Here is a 19,324-nt window from a genome sequence, read left to right as displayed (position 1 = left end):
CCCGAAAGTAAGCTTTCCAATGGTGGCAGCCTTGCATAAAAATTCCAACTGTGCTAATAGATATCCCTCTTTTAGTGAAAACTGCTCATTTCTGGCTCAATCGGATTGATGCCTAACTTCAACCAACCATATCTCCCCCATCCGGACTTGGCTTTAGAAGATTCTTGAGTGTAAAATGACGCCTCGAAAGTCTTCTTTCCAAGGGTGGAGGCCTCATAGCTGAAATTCAGGTGTGAAAATGAATAGGCCTGATTTACCGAGGGCTGCCCGACTCTCTCTTAACAGTTCATGCCTAACTCTTTCCCCAACTGGGTTTCTTCCCTCTTCTCCAATTTTCCTCAACACCAAACCCCTAAAAAAGGTGTTTTGAAAGATTTTTCAAAAATTTCATCTCTCTTTCATTCATTTCCACTTTGTCCTTGCTCGGTTTATCGAAAAATGCGACATTTAATGAAATGTGAGCCTCGGAGCATTGCAGAAACCTTTTTCAAAATATTTTGAAAGAGAGGGTTTTAAGATCTAAAGTCTTTTTTGGTCCAACAATGGGGTGTGAGGTTTGGATTTGGAGCTCTCTTTGCCAAAGAAATCAAACCTTTGCATAGCATAGCCTGCATCACTAAGTAAGCAATTAGCGGTGCCCAAGTCTTAAGGGCGGTCGAAAATGGGGTGTCTACAGTTGCCCCTCTTTGACAGAACTTAGAATTCATGAAGTGACGTGAGTGAATGTCAAAGCCTAGAGACAACCCATTTTTGACAAGGTCGAAGACTTGGGCAAACAAGCAAGATGACAGAATAGATGCGCCCACAGGCAGGGGCAAAATGCAAATGACATGCACAATGCAGAACATAACTTATGATCATGCAAAGAAAGCTGTAATGAAACATTTGAATGCAAGTGCTAGGCATGGTAAATGCAACATTTTAAGCAAGCGAATAAGATACAACAGTCTCACACATTCCAACAGAAAGGATGTAAGAAAATTATACAATCTTCACTGTGCTTCTCGCGGGGAAGGCCCAAAGCAATCGCCCGGAACACCCGAAGTCTCAAATAAGATTCTGACGCGAAGTGAGCGTGTGTGATAGATACACAAAGTGAACGTGTGATAGATACACAAAGCAAACGTGTGATAGATATACAAAGTGAACGTGTGATAGATGCACAAAGTGAGCATGTGTGATACATACACAAAGCAAATGTGTGATAGATACACGAAAGGGAACGAAGTGCGATAGATACACTAAGTGAACATGTGTGATAGATACACAAAGGTGAACGAAGTGTGATGGATACACAAAGTGAACAAAGTGTGATAGATACACAAAAGTGAATGAAGTGTGATAGATACACTAAGTGAACATGTGTGATAGATACACAAAAGGGAACAAAGTGTGATAGATACACAAAAGGTGAACAAAGTGTGATAGATACACTAAGTGAACAAAGTGTAATAGATACACAAAAGTGAATGAAGTGTGATAGATACACTAAGTGAACATGTGTGATAGATACATAAAAGGGAACGAAGTGTGATAGATACACTAAGGTGAACAAAGTGTGATAGATACACTAAGTGAACAAAGTGTGATAGATATACTAAGTGAACAAAGTGTGATAGATACACTAAGTGAACATGTGTGATAGATACACAAAATGAACATGTGTGATAGATACACTAAGTGAACAAAGTGTGATAGATACACTAAGTAAAGATGTGCGATAGATGCACAAAGTGAGCATGTGCGATAGATATACAAAGATGAATATGTGCGATAGATACACAAAAATGAACATGTGTGATAGATACACTAAGTGAACATGTGTAATAGATACACAAAAGGGAACGAAGTGTGATAGGTACACAAAAGGTGAACAAAGTGTGATAGGTACACTAAGTGAGCAAAGTGCGATAGATACACAAAAGTGAATGAAGTGTGATAGATACACTAAGTGAACATGTGTGATAGATACACAAAAAGGAACGAAGTGTGATAGATACACAAAAGGTGAACAAAGTGTGATAGATACACTAAGAGAACAAAGTGTGATAGATACACTAAGTGAACATGTGTGATAGATACACAAAATGAGCATGTGTGATAGATACACTAAGTGAACAAAGTGTGATAAATACACTAAGTGAAGATGTGCGATGGATGCACAAAATGAGCATGTGCGATAGATACACAAAGATGAATATGTGCGATAGATATACAAAAATGAACATGTGTGATAGATACACAAGGATAAACAATCTTAAACAGAACTTCTCTGAATGAACCGTACATACAATATCGTGCCTGCATAAGAAAGAAACTTTACAGGTACAATGCAATACAATGCATGTCTCACGCGAGACGAATGATCGCAACACGATGAAAAGGCATGCTCCATGCACAATATGTAAGTGATGAAACAGAAACATACTCTATGCAGAAGGATCAACGACGTACATCCAATGTAACGTGTATATTCTATGCGACAACAAGAATAAGTATAGTACAAGATGCATTTATGCAATATGTGTGATGATATGATACATGTTACAAGCAATGTAGAGCATGATGTCTAGGGAATACAATAAACAAACAAAGTGCCACTTTAGAAAGCACCTCATAGGGTGAGTGGCGATGAACCGCTCTACTCTAATGGGGATCTCCCCTTGTGTTCCTCGAACTCTTACCTTGCATTCTTCAAACTCTTTCCTTCAACTTACAGTATAAAAGTTCTGATATGCTGACAAGGATTCTTCACGTAGAACACTTTGGATGCCGCCTTTCTTCCTGACCATATTCACAACTTTTCCTATTCTCCAACGGGGTGACAGACTAGGTTGGTTCAGTATCCAGAATTGAGGTGCATACACGCTATCTCAACCTATGGGGCTTCCATACAGATTTCAAGCTGGGGATACACCCCTGGGTATTAAACCAGACTTTAGTCTCGGAAATCCAGAACCTTTGTATTCTAGGCATCAGCCATTCGAACTCTAGTTTCCACCATCGCAGTTAGTCTCCTAAGAACTCATTGTAAACACAGCCAAGGTGCCTCTGGCAGAGAATGGTACTCAGGGAGAGCACTTTTGATTGCCATTTTGGCTTGAAGCAAACTTGATCTTGAGCTTGAGGTAGAGGCACACTCATACTTCGGAGCATTGACAAGGCCTGGAAAGGTACATCCAGAATACAATCTCCGAATTTGCTAAAGTCGAAACAAACTCAGATGTCCGACATTTTCCCTCTTTTCTTTGGCTTTGCAGTCTGGAACCTATATCGCTTCAGATAGGTCCTGTTTTACTATTCTCACATGACCTGGGTTGAACCCTACAGTTTTATGAAAGAACAAATCCTGTTTTGCACATTTGTGAAGAACGACACAGCACTCTGAGCACAAAACAATTCATTTTGAAATTGAGAAATGAGTTATTAACTGGGTATTGAGCCTACAATTGACCACAGTCAAAATGACCCAACAAAGAGAAAACGAAGGCAAAACAACCTAAACACATCTATTGACACTCGAAACGACTCAAAACAAGAATCGAGACAAACAAAAATAAGAGACACGACACTCAGACGTGTTTCAATGGCGAGAGACCTCTCAGTTCAGGGGGAGCCTACGGCTTCTCCGAGTAATGTTTCCCACCCTTTCTTATTTGTGATTCTCACATCACTTTGGCACTCAATCTTTAGTTTTCTGAAAAAGCCCTTTCCTCACTTTTTCTCTCAACGTACATCTCTCTATTCTGTAATCCCTCTTTTTTTTTATCACTCCCCTGGGTGGTTGATGGATAAATAGGAAGTTGTGGGCTCTTGCCCTTAGGATTCCGCTAGATTCTTCTTCTTCTACTCACAACAGTGAACTTTTCCACAGAGGGGTTGCGCTACAACTGGGTGTGTAGCAAATCTGCAGCTGACATCGGTTGATGACGCCCTTGGCCAGTTCGGATGTGATCAGATCTTTCTAGATGAGGGAATGGAATACCCTGCTCTATTTTCAATTCATGCTTCGCACTTGGCTTGATACCTCGCTGCTTGGAGAATGAGAAAGCTTTTGGCCCTTTGCTGACAACTTCAGCTGTGCCCTTTCTGGTGAACATGGTGCCCTTTCTGGAAAGTACGTTGACAATGGGAAAAAGACGAAAAACCTGACTCGACTGTGCCCCTAGCTCATCATTTTGACCATTTTTTGTTTTTGGCTTTCTACTAAAACAATTTTGACCAACATAAGAGTTAGATTAACATGTTTGTTCGATTTTCTGATTTAAAATCATGCAAGTTAGGTTATGAGCCCTAAAAATTTTTCTTTTTTGGGTCCAAGAAATGGTCCAGCTTTCGAAAAATAGAATAATTTTTGAGAAAATTAGTCAACCTCAGTAAAAATTCGTAAAACTTGTTTTCGCAAATGGCCACCGCTCAACGAGCACGGAATCTACTCTCGAGATGCATAACCTCAGATCCAAAACAATGAAAAATTGCCCCTTGTCTGAACGGCACTGTACGACACCAAATCTAGCAACGAAAAGTTGCCTCTTGTTTGAATGGCAACTCACGGCAACGAAAAGTTGCCCCTTGTTTGAATAGCGCCACAGCATACTGTAACCCGCTCTCATAATAAAGATCACAACTGAACTCTTGGATACAGAAATGACAAAGATGACCCGTTCAATCTCATGGATAGGACAATTGAATTTGAATTGTTTTACGGCTGGACTTCAGAATGAAGTTGCATACGTATCCCAAAGATGGGAATCAAGCCTGACGTAGTTCCAGGATTAAGATACACTCGGGTATTTAACCTCTCATTTTACGCTCTAACTTTTGTCAAGGCCGCCCTTCTGGGTTTTCAACCTTGCGAGCTCTGTTTTTCTTTTCTTTTTTTTTTCTTTTCATTTTCTTCAATTTTTTTCTTTTCTTTTTTCATTCTTTGCATTTTTTCTTTTTCCTGCTCTAACTTTTGCCTGGGTTGCCCTTCCGAGTTTTCGGCCCAGCGAGCCTCTCAAGGGTAAAAAGTGTAACAAGTCCATGTTGAATGGTCGTAGGATCTCGAATCCATCTGAATCCAAGAGAATGACTGATGTTTGCTGATGATGTAAGAGTTCATCCAATCGGGATCTAAAGTTGCCCCTAGTGTTGCGAATAGAAACTTGATTGTCCTTCAGCAAAACTTTCTTCTTTAAGCTGCTCGAATTTGGCTTTCTGGCCAGTCTTCATCGGTTTACAAAATAACTCATCTTTGACTCTTCGAGCACATCTGACATTTTGTTGCCCCTAGTTCAAGGGCTACTTCTGATCTAGCTTCGCAAGCTTCCTTTGACGAGATCTGAACTTATTGCCCCTAGTGTAAGGGTTGCTTCTAATCCAGCCATACAAGCCTTGTATTGTGATTGTTTGCTTGAACATTCTGAGTCAAGGTTCAAGGTTTGAAAGCAAAAGGGGATGAGTCTTGAGGCTGAGAGTGATCCTATGCTGCACAATCTCAAGAGTGATTCCACACAGGTCTTCGCAAGATCGCGCAAAACATTTTTCGAAATCTTTTAAAAAAGCGACTAATCGCTCGCGTCGAAGACAATGTAGAACCAATCTGGATCAAGCCAGGATCCTTCTCAGTACTCACATTAACAAGCATGATCTCATTCATTAAGGGGTTAGCGCGCCTCTCTTTCTCTCAGTTAATCAAATTTTGCGAATCTTGAGGAATTTTTTTCTCTTTGTTTTCAACACAGTGTTAGAAAAGTTTTGAAAAACTTTGGTCAATGCAATGATTTCAAGGCACAAAAAAGTAGGTGAAAAGCACTGCTATTTCATTCAAAACTTCTGGCACAACTGGCTTTAGGGCAAGAACAGACTCGAATGAAAGAGTGTAAAAGGCAAACACAAAACAACCCCGAAATCACCTGACTCCGACACAACAGGATTGACTCGATACAACAAGACAGACTCAATACAGCACAACAAAATTGACCCAATACCCAAGTTAGAAAATAAAATAAACAGCGTTTGTACATTGCTCAAAACAGTGTGTGCCATCCATCACATCTGGAGTAAACTGAGCACCATCCGCAGGTGGTTCATCCCCCGATCATATCACATTACCCTCCAAGTTCACTGATCTAGTGCCGATAGACTTTGCAAGACTGGTGCGGCGATGACCTTGTTGTCAATCAGATCTTGTATATCATGGCGAAGATGAAAGCAACTGTCAATGTCATGGCCGATTTGTTGATGGAAGGCACAATACTTAGCCGAGTCATGCTTTGGAGGGAGAGGATCGAGTAGAGGCCGTTGTTCCAATGGTTTCAGATGTCCTTTCCTGAGTAGGACCCCGAGAGCTTTTGACAAAGGCATATAAAGTGGGGTAAAAGCCCTCTTGCCTCGGGGTGGATATTTGGCTGATTGTGAGCTGGTTTCGAACGCACTGGTGAATGGGGTGGCTGTTTTTGGTGCGGTAGTGGTGACCATTCCAACTTCAGAAGATCTTGCAGCTACATCACTACTGGTGGTCTCATTTGAACTGCGTGTATAACCCTTCTTGGGTGACCCCCTTTCGTGACCAATCAGACCTTGTTTCATTGCGTCTTCAATCTGTACCCCAATCTCGTGTAAATTCGCAAAGGTGGAGAGGGGTTAGACGATCATTTTCTACATTAGGTTAGACTGCAGGTTGCGCACAACCATCTTTATCTGATCTTTCTCGACCGGCTTGGTGGTCATTGTAGAAGCTTTGGCCCTCCAGTGGGTTACAAAGTCTGAGAAGCCCTTTTTCGGCTCTTGCCTGGTTGTCTCGAGATCACGAGTCGTGACCTCGATTTGTGTGTTGTATGAATACTGGGCAACGAAGGCCTCAGCCATCTCCTCTAAACTCCTCTTGACAGAATCTTCCAACATCGTATACCAGATAGTCGCAACACTCGACAAGGTCCGCCCGAAGAGGGAAAACTTTTGCAATCTGGAGAGGCCCATTGGCCGTAGAATATCCGAGAACAACCGCAGATGTACCATAGGATCTCCAGAACCGTCAAAACGATCTATATACGACATCTTGAACCGGTTCGACAACGTCACCGCTAAGTCGGTGTATCCATCCTCTATGTCCGGAATGGAATTAATGCCTTGAGCTCTTTTGAACAGCTTTTCTAGCTTGCTCACTTTTAGTGCTGTTGGATCCACCTTAAATTCAAACGGTGTGTCCACTGGATTAGCCGGTGCTTTGGACAGCTGGGGTAGGATTGGGGGTGGAACTGGCCCCATTGGGACGTCCGTATTTTCCTGGACGTTTGCAGTCTCCCCGGGTGTCAAAACCCTAGGTGGAGGTGGAGGTGGAGGTGGAGGTGGGGGTGGGGGTGGGGGTGGGGGTGGATACGAAGCAGATACTCCGGCTTGTTGTGGTTGCTGCTGTTGCTGGAGCCTGGCAATCAGTTCTGCCTGTTGAGCCACAACCTCTGCCTGACGCGCTGCAACCTTTGCCTGGCGGGCAGCATCCCGCTGCATGGCTTGCATGGTCTCTTGGAGCTGACGCATCATGTCCTCCATACTTGCTATAAAGTGTTGATCTAACTGAACAGGTGTATATTTCCTCTCTGAGGTGGAAGCAGATATCTCAGCCCAACTGCGCACAGGTGAGGTGGATAATGACCGCTGATCTGGAGACTGTTGAACTGGTGATCTGTGCCTGACTGGCCTTTTTACCCTACTTCTGGCGAAGGAACACTGATTACCCTTGAACTGAATCTCTGACTTGACAAAGTCTATCAACACAAGTCCGATGTACTCGGGGGATATTGGAGTCTTCTGAAGTTATGATTCCAGGACTACCTAGCAAAAGAGAAAATATACAGCACCTCAGCCTGATTTCACCAGAACCAATATAAGCAAAGCTGAATGATTGTACCCGCTACAGAATTCTGCCCAAAATTCTTCCTGTAAACTGATACCCTCAGGCCAATACTCAGACTTGCAACTGATACATACAACTTGTAGAGACGCACTCTGACAGCACATACCAAGCAAGTAAGAGCCAAAACACCCCTATGGTGGGGTAGGGTTTCCTGTCCTATTTTGTTAGGAGCTAGGGTTTCACTACATACACAACGGTTTCAAACAACCTACATTCGGGTAAGCAACCTGTCCTAGTTTGGAATGGTCACTATGGCTTCCGATACGCACTAGGTCGAATAGTCGAAAAGGGTGCCTCGACATAACGAGATTTGTGTTCCCATCGTGGCAGAACCCGTAACCGATCTGCCTTATGGCACGCTTTTTCAAGCAAGCCTCCGACAAACCGCTCAGGAATAGCAGATGGCAAACACGGTGTCCTAGGCGCACCAATGCAAATGCAATGCAAAGAAGCACATGAGTGTAAACAAAACAACATATCATGAGTTCGAGTCAAGTTCTCTAAATCCCCAACAGAGTCGCCAGAAACTGTAGGCCGCCCTAACTCGCTCCGCGCGCCCCACTTTCAGAAAGGGCGCGAATTGTGTTCCAGCTACTACAGTTCGGACTCCTGTCACGGTTCTGTATCTAGTCTCACAAAGTGCAATGTAAGACTGATAAATCACCAAAGAGTCCAAATCCGGCAAATTGTTTTGGAAAATCGATTTTAATAAAAAAGTGTCAGACATGGGCTGTTTTGCCAGATTACAGAGTCGCCACCTAAATATTTTGTTTTTGAAAAATTTAGGAAATCCTGACTCGTGCCAAAGGCCACGTAACCGTCATCACCAAAATTGCCTCGGCTCGGGAACTTGGGTACGAGGGGGAAAGGTCATGAAATGAGCACTCCCGCTCGCCCGATCAAAGGATCGGCCTCTACTAACATGATATGTTATTTTTGAAAACACATGTGTTTTTATTCCGATTATTAATCGAATTTACTATGTGATGCGCGCAGCATACAAGTATAGACTCAATCACTCAAGTTGGAACAAAACATCTCATGTTTGTTTGTTTGAAAATGGTTTGAAAGTGCTACTCGCAAGTAGGCTAAAATGCGGATTTGCCACCCTCAAGTGGGCTTAAAACAACATGATTTTTGCCACCTTCAAGTGGGCTTAAAACACACATTTTGATGAATTGTTCCAATTCAAGCAATCAAGCCTTCATCCATAGGCATTCATGCAGTTATAGCAATTAAGCAAATAGCCTCATGGCAAGCATGCTGTCATGGAAATCATTTACATGTATGCAAGGATGCTAAAGCATAAATACTCATAGTGTACTCCAAGCCAAAGAAAGAAAACTAGTTAAAAATCAATGCATGATCTTAGCTATGTTAAGATGCCTAATGCAACACATGCAAAATCCAGCTAAATAGGCTCGGCTATTTTAAGATGGCATATGAATGCTACAATTAAAACATGTATTCAAATAGGAATTGAAATACGATGCAATTTAAATGATGCGCCGAGCCCAGTGCATGCAAGAAAAATGAATGATGCACGCATGCAAAGCATAAGGTATGCTAATTGAAATATGTCCTAAACTAACCATCAAAAGCTGATAGGTAAAAGGGAGAAAGAAATGGGGGTTGGAAGACATGCACCCACGCACGCACCCTTATTGCAACATTGTTCCCTCTCGACAGAGGGTTCAAATAAATAAGCGCTAACTAGCTACGTTAAGCTAAACTACTTATTACAAATCAACTAATTAACTATGCTATTCTAGCTAATTAATCACAACACAAATTGAAAACTAGCTATGCTAAGCTAATTTAAAATGTTACAAAGCAAATATTCTAATTAACTACAACACATGTAATTAACTACAGTTAGCTAGTAAAGAGACAAAATAGCCTTTCGGACGAGGGGCAGCATGCATGCTCGGTCGCGTCCTCCCAAAAATCCACTACCTTGCCTCTAAATGCGTTTGTTTGCACACTTCTGTACTTTTAAAAATTATGCCAACTTCCAGAATGCTTCTGACCCACCTTAGGAACATGTTGAGGGATGGTCGGCTAAGAGGGATGGCCATCAGCCAGTACTGGTGGCCGGTCGGCAGCCTTAGTGGCCGGTCGGCTGGCTTTGATGGCCGATCAGCCACTGCTTCCTGCAATTTCTCCTTTTGCTGCAACAGAGCACAAACAGAGGCATGGCAGTGTATTTGTAAGAAAATGTGTGTACAACTACACTCCTTATCATATCTCAAGCTCAAAGCAGTGTAATGCTCGGCTCTCAAGCCATCAACCACGCATCTCAATGCATGATTGCCAAATAGTCAAGCTTGCACAATGTTGATGAATGCACATATAAGACTCAAAAGGCCTCCACCCTATCATGCACAATCAAGGGGGACAGCGACTAAGAAATAAGGCACGTTTCGTCACTTCAAGTATGAAACGTCTCTCATTTCTTGTGTTTAGATTAACGTCCGATCCAAACATATGCAATGCATCATGAACATGTTATCTTGGCATGTTTTACTTTGATTCATTTTGTTTACTCGTTTTAGATTACCGATAAGCCATTTAACCGGTTAAGTCCAAAAGTGAGAAGTCCTCTAATTTGAAAGACGGACCAAACCACAAGCTTCTTGAGCATGAAAGAAGCATCATGCCATTGGGCATGAACGCCTCAATTTTGTGCTCAAACCAACAAAGGGCTTAAGTCCACTTTCAAAGCACATGAAAGAGTGAATTAATGGAGTGCAATGGCATACATTCTAGCATTGAAATGACATGCTAAACAACATTAAATCATGCAAACAATGCATGCAAGACATGTTTGAAGACTTAGGCATCAAAGCAAATGAAGTGCACAACATTAGGACTATGTAATACATTGCTCAATGGACTAAACCAGCCCTAAACAGACCTCATGCATGCCAAGAGAGTGGCCAAAATGATCTGAAATGATAGCATGAAAGGCAAGATAAAGATGCTTATGCATTGGCTCATTAACAAACACAATTAATGAGTGATTTAAGTAGAAGTATGGAAAAGATATAAGCTCTGAAATTACATACCAAATGATGCCATATCATGCACACATCACAAATATAGCATGCTAAGTTCCTCAAAACTCAAGACTAGTGAAAGCACTTGCACTATAGCTATACAAAGCATGGCTCATATGACCAAAACCACTAAAAACAGTCCTAAAGCATGTCAAAACATTATTAAAAATGTGCTGGAATGGAGCCAATACATGCTAAAATAATTGGCTACAACATCAAGCATGTTAAGCTAGTAAGCACGATTTGCACTACAAGTACAAAATGCAAGCAAGAAGTGACCAAACCAACCAAAATCAGAGTTAAAGCATGCCCAAAAAGGCACAAAAACATGCTCAAACTAAGCCTCAAGAAGGGAGAAATACATGCTCATTTGATAGGCTAACAACACATGCTAACAAGACAAGAGGAGAGGGAACCACCCCCTCCTATTTTGAGCCTCAAAATAAGTTTCCTACCATTGAAATTCCTCTGAAATTCAGTGGTTTTAAGGCCAAAAAGAAGTTGTTTGAAAAGCTTGAAAGATAGCTCAAAAGGCCTTACAAGTCAATGAGCAAAAGGAAGGAAACACCCCCTAGCCAAACATGGCTTAAACCAACATTTTTAGGATTGAAAATTAGACCTTTTTGTTATTCAACACCACCCCAAAAAATAGCCCAAAACAATGGAAAAAGGATGGTGAAGCAAGTGTGCAAAACAAGCTTAAAGGGAGAGAGATATACCACTTGATGCACAGCAGCAAAACAACCACTTTCTTGGACCAAATGACCCTTCAGCAGCCCAAAAATAAGTTCCAAGGGACCTCAGCCCAATGACATGCAACTTTGATGAAGGAAGTGTATGCAAATATGTAAAGAATTCTCACGTTCAAGCCTAAAACAAGAGGGAGATGGAGAATTCTAGAAAGAAGGGAGAATTTGCTCATAAAGCTCCTAGAGAGAGAGGATACTAGAGTGAGAAGCTCTCAAATTTTCTCTAAGCCTTCAAAATGTTCTAACCCTCTAAAACAATAGATATGGCATCCATATATAGCAAAAGGAAAGCTCCAGGTCGAAAATATCTGAATATGGGACAGCTTGAGGGAAAAGATCTTCAAACATTCTGAGTTTGGGTCACTCTTGGCTAGCCAGCCATCTTTGGGGCCGACCTACTACTTGTGATGGCCAACCAACCATCTCCGTGGCCGACTGTACACATTTGTGGCCGATAGGACATTCTGATCTACAGGTCCAACTTCAAACGGGCATAACTCCTTCATATGGACTCCTTTTCATGTCATTCTTGTGCCCAAATTGAAGACCCGGAAGTACTCTTTCCAATGGTGGAAGCCTTGCATAAAAATTTCAAATGTACTCTTTCCAAAGACTGCTCATTTCTGGCTCAATCGGATTGATGCCTAACTTCAACCAACCATATCTCCCCTATCCGGACTCGGCTTTAGGAGATTCTTGAGTGTAAAATGAAGCCCTGAAAGTCTTCTTTCCAACGGTGGTGGCCTCATAGCTGAAATCCAAGTGTGAAAATGAATAGGCCTGATTTACTGAGGGCTGCCTGGCTCTCTCTTAACGGTTCATGCCCAACTCTTTCCCCAACTGGGTTTCTTCCCTCTTCTCCAATCTTCCTCAACACCATACCCCTAAACAAGGTATTTTGCAAGATTTTTCAAAGATTTCATCTCTTTTCATTCATTTCCACTTTGTCCTTGCTCGGTTTATCGAAAAACGCGACATTTAATGAAATGTGAGCCTCGGAGCATTGCAGAAACCTTTTGCAAAATATTTTGAAAGAGAGGGTTTTAAGATCTAAAATCTTTTTTGGTCCAACAATAGGGTGTGAGGTTTGGATTTGGAGTTCTCCTTGCCAAAGAAATCGAACATTTGCATAGCATAGCCTGCATCACTAAGTAAGCAATTAGCGGCGCCCAAGTCTAAAGGACGGTCGAAAATGGGGTGTCTACACATACTTTGATTGAGAAATACTTTCTTGTACATTCTTAAAAAGAAACAAATTAACATCACAGTTGTTCTAGCAAGATGATTATCATCTTTGCCAAATTTGTCAGGTATTTTCTCAATGTAATGTGACTGTGTCAAAGCATATCCTTCTGATGTATTGGTAATTTTCATACTAAGAATTACATCAACAATCCCCATGTCCTATATGTTAAAATGTTTATTCAACATTTTCTTGGTTGTTTTAATCATGTCGTTATTACTCCCTATGATGAGCATATCATCAACATAAAGATATACTATAATATAACTTTTATTCGTGTTCTTAACATAAACACATTTGTCACATTCATTAATTTTAAATTCATTCGACATCATTGCATTGTCAAATTTCTCATGCCACTACTTTGGTGCTTGTTTTAAACCACATAATGATTTAATCAATTTACATTCTTTTCTTTCCCTGAAATAGAAAATCCATCTGGTTATTCCATATAAATCTCTTTATTTAACTCACCATTTAAAAAAGTTATTTTCACATCCATATGATGAATTTCTAGATTGTACAAAAATGCAATAGCAATTAGTATTCTAATGGATGGTATTCTAGAAACTGGTGAATATGTGTCAAAATAATCAAGACCTTTTTGTCTATATCTTTTGACTATAAGTCTTGCCTTGTATTTGTCAATTGATCTATTAACTTTCATTTTTCTCTTGAAAATCTACTTGTATCCAAGAGGTTTACAATCTAGTGGCAAATCCACCAATTCCCATGCGTGATTCTACAAGGTGGATTCAATTTTGCTATTTACAGCCTCTTTCCATAAAGGAGCCTCAGGACTAGAGATAGTTTTTTTAAAAGTTGAAGGCTCATTTTTTTAACAAAAATGTCAAAAAATCTGGACCAAAAGATTTTGAGGTTCTATTACGTTTACTACATCTAGGTTCTTCTTTTTTATTTTGATCTATCTCTTATCCTTGTACTTGATCATGACTAGCAATAGCATCATAAAATCTTTTGTAAGTGTTAATCTCTTGTCTAGTTTTATTAGGAAACACATGTTCAAAGAATGATACATTTCTAGATTCAATAATATTATTTACTTACATTTCTAAGTGTTTTGACTTATAAATCAAAATCTGATATGCACTACTATTCTTGGCGTACCCGATGAATATGCAATTAACCGTTTTTGGACCTATCTTAGTCCTTTTAGGATTACGAATAACCATTTTAGCCAAACATCCTCACACATTTAAGTATTTGTAGGATGGTACTCACCTATGTCACATTTCGTAAGGTGTTTGATTCACTTTTTTTTGGGATACTTTATTAAGTATATAATTAGCAGAAAGTATTAGTTCTCCCCACAAGTTTTGAGGTAATCAAGAACTTATTAACATGGCATTTATCATTTCTTTTAAAGTCTTATTTTTCTTTTCAGCAATTTCATTTTGCTAAGTTGAGTAAGGAGTAGTGGATTATTCCATGTTCTTTACAAAAATCACCAAAAGGTGATTCATATTCACCACCTCTATCATTTCTTAGAATTTTAATTTTCTTGTCAAGTTGATTTTCAATCTCATTCTTATATTGAATGAAAGTTTTCAAAGTTTCAACCTTGGTTCGAATTAAATAAACATAACTATATCTATTATAATTATCTATGAAAGTGATAAAATATTTTTTCCCATCTCTAGTTTGAATTGATTTAAAATCACAAATGTCATTATGAATTAATTCAAGTGGTTCAATACTTTTTTCGATCTCACTGGAACCAACAGGAGGATCTATCATCCAAATATAGAAAAACTCTATTCTCTAACAGCAAGTCGACAGTATATACAGAAAGGGGGCGAGTTCGTCGAATGGGGAGAATTTTTATTGAAGGGGAAAAGTCCTTCGAATAACAAAGACGGACTCTGGAGAGGAATACTTGTAGAAGTAGAAACAGAGGAACAATTCTTTACACTCTGCAAAGAGAGATGTCCCACCGATTACGTCACAAAATACCCCCAATTAAAAACATTTTCGAGGAATTATTACAAAAGAGAGAGGCCCCCCATATATTATCCTCTTTAATTCATTTCCTTTCTTAAATGAAGAAGTAAAAAAATGGGCAGAAAATAATATTTTGTTTGTAAGTCGAAATTTTGTTCAATACGAGTTATGTCAAAATTGCTGTCTCTCCGTTTGGAGGGAAGACGACTGGATTAGATTAGGGATATAGAAAAATAATATCAACAATTTATATACTGACGAAGAACTCTCATTCTCCTCTGATAACAGGAACCAGAACAGCGGCCCATCCGCCCAGTCTCTATCTACCTCAAAGAACTCTCAAGAAACAGGCAAAACTGCTTGGGCCAGAAGTCTCGGACGACAAAATTACTTTTCCGGCAGAATAAGCTTCAAGGACTACGACCAAGACGCCATCTACAACGTCATAGACGACATCAAATACTCGACAGTTCCTACCGAATTATGAAAATTTTAGTAGGCTGCCAGAGAGATTTCCATATATTTGTTAAATTTCAACCAGATCTCACTAATAAAGAAGGAATTCCTTGTATTATATTAACTAATGGGGACAGTAGTTGGTTAGATGCAATGTCCCTAAAAATAAGAGAATGGTTAGATGTTAATGTAACCACTGCCATGATTAATGAAAAAAATTATTAATTTTATTTATGAAACAACTCAAAGTTTTATTTGCTTATAACATTTCCCTTATCATCAACTATTACATCTTGAGTCACATCACTATTTTTTACACTAATGATTACATTTCATAAAACATTAGAAAATTCTACAGGGTCCATAACAATTGATCCTCTACGATCAACTTCCTCTTTGCTAAAACCAACCTCCGAAATCGACGGACTAGTATCAACATCACTAATGTCATCACCACCTTTGCGTACATTAATCTCATACGACCTCTGCGTTCATGAATAACTGAACCACTTTCCCCAAAACTTTCTAACAACAAATCTCTTTGCCTCTCCGTAAACCCACAGACTTAGTTCGTGTCAGAATCGGAATGGCCTTTGCTGGAGGACAATACCAAACATTAACATTTTTATTAGTATATTTTTTAGATAACACAACAATAGAGGGAGCCCTCATTTGTGAATCTTCTGGCATATCACTCGTAGAATACTTCAGATACTCCTTCATTTTACAATACGCAATCCCCTTTTTAATATTCAAATTTTCAAGTCGATACTTTACCATCCATGGCATTTGTTTGTCGTTAATTGAACAATAACCATTCCCATAATAGAATAACTCGCATTGGTAATCCACTGGGAAAATAAACCACGTCTGCAGACTGTCATTACCATCTAACCTCCGATCATAACCATTTACTCTGACTAACCCACTAGCATTGGGTGCGCAAAGGGGGGAATATTTTATCAACCTTAATATTTTTTTGTTTGTATCTTAACCACAATTGAGAAAATAAATTAGGCACGCAAGTTCAATACAACTGAAATCACTTGCTGAAACACCTTCAATAACACTAGTTTTTATATTATCCACCTCCATTCAAAACCTGAACATTACAAATAAAAATACATAAATTATAATTCTAAACAGTCTTAAAGTACATTTGACTCCTTAAAGTAATTTTGCAATCTTTTCCACTAACAGTAACAGCCATTAAATATATGGCACCCTTCTGAATGCTTCCAACATTTCTCAATAGCTTATCTTTGTAGTCCGTCCAAACATTAATAGGGAAGAACCGATCCACAGCTTCTATCCCGTGACGAACGTACTCTTTGTTCTTACCCCCAACGAGCTTGAACCTCATTTTCTTTAGTATTTGAAACCGGTCGGATTGGTCAGGATCAACAATTGAGGTCTAAGGATTACTCTCGCCAACTCCAATAAATATCTTGTCAGGTGTGGGGACGGAATCTAACGGACTATTATCACTTATGACGAAAAACAAAACGTGGTGGACCATAGCTTCGTCTTTAGCATCTTCTCCCAATTGAACATTCCCAATTAATTTTATACTTTTAACCACGATCTTGTCTGATTGACGATCACATCTCTTATTACCCAACTCAATACCATTAGGCAATCTCGCTACACCTTTATTATCAAATTTAACGTCCCTTAATTGTTCATTATACAGTTGTAACTTATTTACTCCTCTCTTAGTCTTCTTAATATATCGGGAAATATTCTGAACATATCGTCTGTGAACATACGCCGCCTTAAAAGGTGCACGACCACAGTAACTACGCTTATATCCACTGGCTGCCAGTGTCCTTGACCGGCGGTACGCAAGAGGAGTCCGATACTGGTTGCTCATACCTCCTTCCACTTTTTATAAAACACTCCAAATCTTTTATCCTACAAATTCTGCAGATTCTCTTACCTCTGCTAACCCTTTCTGTTCAAACACCTTAGCTTTGATATTTTTTTTCCCTCTGCTCCTTGTACCCACGAACAAACTTCGCCAGAACTGACCGCCCCCTCTCTTCCCACAGTCTTATTTGCGACGTCAAATAACGATCTACACATATTTAACTGAACTGCCCGTAATTCTGGGGATACTCTTCTAAGGAGTATAACATTGTATACCAAAACAATCAACAGAAAAAAAAAAAAGACTGAAAAAGAGGGAAGAAACAAGGTACCAGAAAATAACTTCACCACAATAGCTATCCCACTGCAAAATCATATTCCTCTATGCCATAAAATGTTTTCTAGCACCAAATATATAGCAAAACTGGCCCGCATGATTAAGTACGAAGATGCACCATTCAAAATAATTCAAACACAATTATTTCCCCGCCTTTGCTTTATGTCTATCATTCTGCAAGAATATTTAGTTTATAACCACACAAACCACCAGAAAAAGGACACGTGTATAGCATTATCTGGCAAACTAATCAAAAGTACTCACACCACTCATACCAAGGCCCAGGTGTGACTTCCTTTTAACCACATCCATACACGTGTCCATAAGTACAACAGTGGACGGCCTAGATCAGCGAGAGGGAGGAGGGGTGCTGGTAATATTAATACAACGCCCCCCCAGTCACACCACTCACACCATTCACACCAAGTTTTTTAACTAATAGGGAGGCCTTGTACGGCTGGTGTGAGTTCACTGTTTACCATTACAAAATGCCTCGCCAAGCCTCTTTCCGTTTTTATGCCAATAATGTTTTCCTCACCTACCCACAATGCCCATACCTAAAAGAACAACTCTTAGAACTCCTCCAATCCCTTCTCCAACTAGCCTATTAGACATACTACATACTTGTCGCAAAGGAGCTCCACGAAGATGGAAACCCTCACCTTCATGCCATGGTTCAATGCACGAAGAAAATCCAAACCTCCAATTTGAGATTTTTCGATCTCACTGGAACCAATGGTAGAATCTATCATCCAAATATAGAAAAACTCCACTCGCCAACAGCAAGTCGACAGTATGCACAGAAAGGGGATGAGTTCGTCGAATGGGAAGAATTTTTATCTAAGGGGAAAAGTCCTTCGAAAAACAGAGACGAACTTTAGAGGGAAATACTTACAGAAGCATAAACGGAGGAACAATTCTTTGCACTCTGCAAAGAAAGATGTCCCACCGATTACATCACAAAATACCCCCAATTAAAAATATTTTCAAGGGATCATTACAAAAGAGAGAGGCCCTCATATACTAGCCCCTTTAATTCATTGCCTTTCTTAAATGAAGAAGTAAAAAAATAGGCAGAAAATAATATTTTGTTTGTAAGTCAAAAATTTTTACAATACGAGTTATATTAAAATTGTTGTCTCTCCGTTTGGAAAGAAGATGACTGGATTAGATTAGGGATACACAAAAATAATATCAACAATTTATATACTGACGAAGAACTCTCCTCCTCCTCTGATAACAGGAACTAGAACAGCGGCCCATTCGCCCAGTCTCCCTCTACCTCGAAAGACCCTCAAGAACAAACAAAACAGCCTGGGCCAGAAGTCTCAGACGACACAATTACTTCTCCGGCAGAATAAGCTTCAAGGATTACGACTAAGACACTGTCTACAACGTCATAGACGACATCAAATACTTGACAATCCCTACCGAATTAATGAAAAATTTAGTAGGCTGCCAGAGAGATTTCCATGTGTTTGTTAAATTCCAACTAGATCTCACTATTAGAGAAGGAATTCCTTGTATTATATTAACTAATGGGGACAGTAGTTGGTTAGATGCAATATCTCCAAAAATAAGAGAATGGTTTGATGTTAATGTAACCACTGTCATGATCAATGAAAAATTTTATTAATTTTGTTTATGAAATCACTCAAAGTTTTATTTACTTACTACATTTCCTTTATCATCAACTATTACATCTTGAGTTACATCACTATTTTTTACACTGATGATTACATTTCGTAAAAC

Source organism: Camellia sinensis, chromosome 13, assembly GCF_055761805.1.
Source record: "Camellia sinensis isolate YWXY chromosome 13, ASM5576180v1, whole genome shotgun sequence".
Taxonomy (NCBI): domain Eukaryota; kingdom Viridiplantae; phylum Streptophyta; class Magnoliopsida; order Ericales; family Theaceae; genus Camellia; species Camellia sinensis.
The sequence above is the reverse complement of the archived record's forward strand: the minus strand, read 5'-3'. Positions refer to the sequence as shown.